The sequence below is a fragment of the Chrysochloris asiatica genome, unplaced genomic scaffold (genome assembly GCF_000296735.1).
Source record: "Chrysochloris asiatica unplaced genomic scaffold, ChrAsi1.0 scaffold00035, whole genome shotgun sequence".
NCBI classification, from domain to species: domain Eukaryota; kingdom Metazoa; phylum Chordata; class Mammalia; order Afrosoricida; family Chrysochloridae; genus Chrysochloris; species Chrysochloris asiatica.
The window spans coordinates 5,452,336-5,458,290 of NW_006408553.1; positions in this window are offsets into that span (position 1 = coordinate 5,452,336).

Sequence of the window (5,955 nt, forward strand, 5' to 3'; positions counted from 1 at the left end):
GTTTAACCAGTTCTCTAAGGGTTAAACAGGCAATCTGTTTCTTTTAAACCATTTTTTTATGTTCAGTATAAAACACATACAGAACAATCTACAGATGAAATGTACTCTAATTCATCATAGCGTGAATATCTGTGCAACCATCACCCAGTTGAGAAATAAGGCCGTGCAAGTATCTCAGAAGTACCACCTTCCACCTTTCAATGGCTACTTCCTCTCTTCTCAAATGAACCACAATCTTGGCATGATTTCAATCACTGACTTACCTTTCTTTATAGTTTTACCACTTTCACCTATTATTCACTTTTCAGCTATCTTGTTATCCACTATGTTGTATTTACCATAACAGTTAAAGATATACTATCTGACTATTTTGCTCATTAATGACACTAGTCTGGCAGTAACTAACACTGAGGTGCAAGGTGAAAGTAATGCTGGCTGTGATAGTTTAGGTTATGTGTCAACTTGGCTTAGCCATGATTCTCAGTGATTTGGCAGTTACGTAATGACAAAATCTGGGAGTCATGTAATGATGTAATCTTCCATTTTGTGTTCTGCTGTGCTCATTTACATTTTTTCATAATGGTAATTTTTACATACCAACCTATTCATGTCAATAAGTGAGGAATGGGTGTAAATCAGTAAATGCTATAGTTTAGTTTTGTCTGCTTTTCAACTTTATATAAATGGAATCATGTAACATGTACTCTTCTTTCACTCAACATTATGGTTCTGTTGCACATAAAAGTAGTTTCATTGTTATATGTTGGAATTGGGTAAGGTTTTCTAAAGTATTTTGTGAATACAACACTATTCATTTATTCATTCTGCTCTAGAAGGATGTTTGAGATGTTTTCAATTTGGGGCTATTATGAATAATGTTGTGTGGTACCTTGAATTTACTAGATATGGCTTTTCTATCCAACATCTTCTTAATTCCCACCCTGTGATTGGGTGTGACCAGGCAAATAAGGTATACAGGACTCTAAGGCTGGGATTGGTTAGTTTTGCCATTCAGCTAGGTTTAAAAGGAGCCATCTCAGAAACAGGAATGCAGGATCCCAGGACCATCAAGAAGGAAGAGAATGAGTGGAGCGTGACAGCAAGAGCCAACAGCAGAGGTGACGGCAGAGGTGATGGCATGGAGAGACTAAGCAACTGAAGGCTCAAGGCCCAAGAACTAGAGCAGAAGCCAAGGGGCCACATGGCTGAGAAGCCAATGACAAGAGTAAGGTGTGTCTACAGATACAGCAGAGAAGAGGCTTTCCTGATTGGAAAACTGCTACATCTTGATTTGGTTTTCATCCTGAATTGTAGCCTGTTCACTTCTCTAATAAACCCTATACTTATGAGTATTGTTAGGAGTTCTGTGTGGTCTTTGCAATAGATTATCTAACCCAGATATGAAGCAAAGAATGATGTGGGAAGGAGGGATGGTGTCAGAATAGGGTAAAGAAGGTTGTAGGGTGGAAGCATATCTGACCTCCGCTTCGTAAGAATCAGCCTTAGGCTGATTTTGAGTTTGATTCTCTTTCCCCTTTGTTAAGCTAGAGGAAGTCAGACATGGTCGCCATATGGCTTTTGTATGTTGTTTTGAACATTCTTCCATATGTCTTTTAGTACCCAGGAGCACACTTTTCTGTAGGGTACATATTTAGGAATGGAATAACCAAAACCAGTTGTCAGAAAGTCAATTTTGTTTCAGTGACAGCCCCATGTGTGTCCGAGTGAACTGTGTTCAATGGCAAATTTTTCAAAAGTAGACTACCAGGTCTTTCTTCCAAGGTACCTCTGGATAACTTTCAACCTTTAACTTGGGTTAGTAGTTGGATGCATTAACTGTACAACTCAGGGAGTAGAATGTTGTTATTTTAAGTGTCATCAAGTTGGTTCCAACTCATAGCGACCCTTTATAGGGTTTTCAAGGAGTAACTGGTAGGTTTGAACTGCCAACCTTGTGGTCCCCAGTCCAGTGCTAATCCTACAGCACCATAACAGGAGTCCAGTGAGTGGAATAACTAGGTGAAATGATAAGTAGATATTGATTTTCTGTATATAGTATCAGTTTTCCAAATTGTTTGTACCAATTGATAGTCTCATCAGTCATGTGAGAGTTTCCATTGTCCCACATCAGTAACAATATTCTATTATCCACATTTCCCATTATATTCTGTAGTTATGTAACCTCCTTCAAAACAAGAAATCATCCACTGAATTGATTTTGTCAGCATTTCACACTCACCAGCCACTCCTCGGAAACCTTATATAGGGTCACTGAGTCAGAACTAACTGTACGGCACAAACAATAATCCTATATAGGGTTTCTGAGACTGTACCTCTTTAGAGGAGCAGAGAGCCTCGCCTGTCTCCCTCAGAGTGATGGGCAGTTTCAGACCACAATGTAGCAGCATCTGATTGTGATTTTAATTCGCATTCTCCTTTCTTCTAATGATTTAATGGCTACTTAGACATATTCTTCTGTGAAGAGGCCTGTTCAAATCTTGAGTTTTCCATTAAATTATTTTTTCTCCTTTAAATCAGAGAAAAACTGGAAAAAATAGTACATATATAAGTTTGAGTTATAAGTAAGACAATCATATTCCTATGTTAGAATTTCTGGAGAGAGACAGCAAGATGGTGGAGTAGGTACAAAATCTCCACAGACCTTCTATAACAAAGGTCCCAAAAACCAAGTAAGCTACTAGCATTTGTTGTTTTCTTTTCTTTTTTTTAATTTTACTATTAATGCCTGGGTGAGATTTGCTTATCCTGGTGTGGCACTGTAAGATAATGTACTGGACCACAAGGTCAGTTTGAACCACAAGATTGGTGATTCAAACTCACCAGCCACTCCTCAGGAACCCTATACAGGGTTTCTATGAGTCGGAACCAACTCAATGGCACTTAACAGCAGCAACAACAATATATAAAAAAGATTGGATGGATATTCCATAATGATAATACAGAGGTAGTTGTTTCTGGGTGATTGAATTATGAGTATTTACATTTTCTTCTCTATGCTTTTCTGTACTTTTCTAATTATAACTTATTTTCAGAATGTTAACAATTATTGCTTGATTCTAGTGAATAATAAATAATGGGTATTTATAAAAAGACACTGTGTAAAGAATGAAGTTTGAATGCTAAACACATTCAATTTCATTTATGAGTTATTCAGTAAAATTTATAAGCCATTTGGATGATTTGTAGTAATGATTCTCTAACAATTTCAAGGTGTTCTGTGGCTAAAATTGGATAATAGTGACCTTTCCCAATTTGAAATTGTTTCATTTATCTTGTTTAATTCTATAGAACCAAATACAATATTTCACTAATATGCCAAATAGGTTCCTGCAAAAACAAAAGTTATGGGAGAAGTTTGAGTTATAAGTAGGACAATCATACTACTATATTAAGAATTTCTGGAAAGAGGTGACAAGATGGTAGACTAGACAGAAAGACTCTAAAGACCTTCTGCAACAAAGATTCCGAAAACCAAGTGAACAACTAGCATTTGTTGTTTTCTGTTTTAGTTTTTTAAACTTTGCTGTTAATGCTTGGGTGAGATGTGCATACTTTGATTTGCATCTCTCTAACTGATAATGAATCATTGTCCCAGTGTGGTGCTGTAGGATAAGCACTGGATTGTTAACAGCCTGGTTGGTGATTCAACCCACCAGCTGCTGAGAAACCCTACACAGGGTCTCTATGAGTCATAACTGACTCAATGGCACTCAACAACAACAACTGGTAACGATATTATTGATGGTGAGCATTTTTTTTCTGTTTGTCGGACACTTAAATGTCTTCTTTGGTGAAGTAACTATTCATGACATCTATCCACTTTTAAATTGATTTGTCTTTTTCTTTATGAGGTGTTGAAGTTTTCTTTCTATTTTAGAGATCATCCCTCATCTGATATATTATTGCTAAAAAAAAAATTTTCCCTGTCTGTGGGTTCTCTTTTTACTTTTTTAGTGAAATCTTTCAATGCACAAAAGTATCTAATTTTTAGTATGTCTCAGTCGTCTAGTTTGTCTTCTGATGTTTGTGTGTTTTCAGTTGTTTGATAGTGTATTTATGTCATGTTTCAGAGCCCCTAAGTTTGTCCCTATTTTTCCATTGATGATTTTTATAATTCTGGGTTTTACATTTATGTGTTTGATCCATCTTGAGTTCATTTTGGTATATTTATTGTTAAGTGCCATGGAGTCAATTCTGACCCGTAGCGACCCTGGATATGGTTTCCGAAGAGTAGCTGGTGAGCTTGAACCACTAACCTTGCAGTTCAAATGGCTTTGCAGTCTGGCTCATTAACCCACAGCACCACTACATTCTTTTGGTATGTAGTGAGAGATAAAATCGTATATCCTTGTGTGACAGAGTGCTCAAATGGAATCCACATAATGAAGGAAAAGCAATTACCCAAAACTTTTGTTTCTCTATAATAGGCATTCTTTAGCTGCTTAATAGTACTTTTTTGTCTTACATGCATGGTTAAGGTTTTGGGTTTTTGTTTTGTCTTGTTTTTTTTTTTTTTGAAGAATGGTTTAAAAACAGCACTAAGTCAGGCAGAAAGGTAAATTTAAAATAGACAGTTTTATTTAGGATAATGATTGCTCACTCTACAAAATCTTGATCCTAGAACTTAAGATACCTCAGTAACACCTATGTTTTCCAGATTGCCAGTCATCATTTTTTCGCTTGTCTGTGCAGACTTACTTCTCAGTAACTCTGCTTTTATTGAATGATCCTGGAATCCTTCTGGCATCCTGGTGTGGTGCTGGGAGTTAATGGCACTGTGGATTAATGCTGAAAAGTCAGTTTGAACTTCAAGGTCTGTGGTTCAAGTTCACCCTAACCCCTTAGAAACCCTATACAGGGTTGCTATGGGTAAGAACCGACTCAACAACGCTTAAAAACAACAGAATCTTTCAACTTTCTCTGAGAGGTAGGCAAGCTATTCTTCTTTCTTTTTCCCTTTCTAATCTCCTGGGTTTCCTTCATGTTTTATTCTGGTGAGAAAGTTTTATTTGATTTTCAAATGCCATGCCCATCACCTGATGGAGCCTGAAAAAAATAACTCAGAAAAACACCAGTTCACTGGCACACACACCCATCCATCTAGAAGACTGAGCCCAATGCTGGCCCTTCGAAGGGCAACCTCTGTGACATTCTAAATCTAATGTTTAAATCTCATTTCCTTGACCCACTAAACAACACATTTTGTAATTTTAAATGATTTCCCTAAGGATTTCATTTATTTCTTCAATTAGATGAGAAGCTCCTTGAAGCCAAACATTGTGTTTTATTTCTTTGAGTATACGCTACCCACTACCATCGAGTCAGTTCTGACTCATAGTGACCCTGAGACTGTGGCTCTGAGTCCCGAGGCCAAGCAACTCATTGCCTTAAGATGTTTCATAATAACTAAGAAGTTTTCATCATTTTGCCCATTGTATGCTCCACTACATTCATAGTTGTATTTGCAGGAAAGATAAATGCCCATGTACAAATATCCTATTTCAAACCCTTATGTATTTGTGTGTATGCTCCCCTCTTCCTTCCATACCTACTCAGCCTGTTTATCTGCCCATGTATCTCTCTGAAGAATACTGTTGTTCCAAATTTGTATATATTGTATTATCCCCTTTAGCCCTTGCATAACTCCCTGTATCTTCCCTTCTTCATTATTCTTCTGCCAACCTCCCTCTTTGGCCAGGGCCATAATTAATTAAGGAATTAAAAATAAATAAATTGAGACATATTAATCGAGGAATTAAAATAAATAAATGAGACATGGGGAAACCTGTGCATGAAGAATTCATTGTCTTTGCAAAGCAACAATGAAATACTTTCTTTTCTTTTTCTTTTTCTTTCTTTCTTTCTTCTCTCTTTGGATGGCAGAGCCACAAAGAGTTGTTTTATTATTTTTATGCACAGACCCCTAGTTGAAAT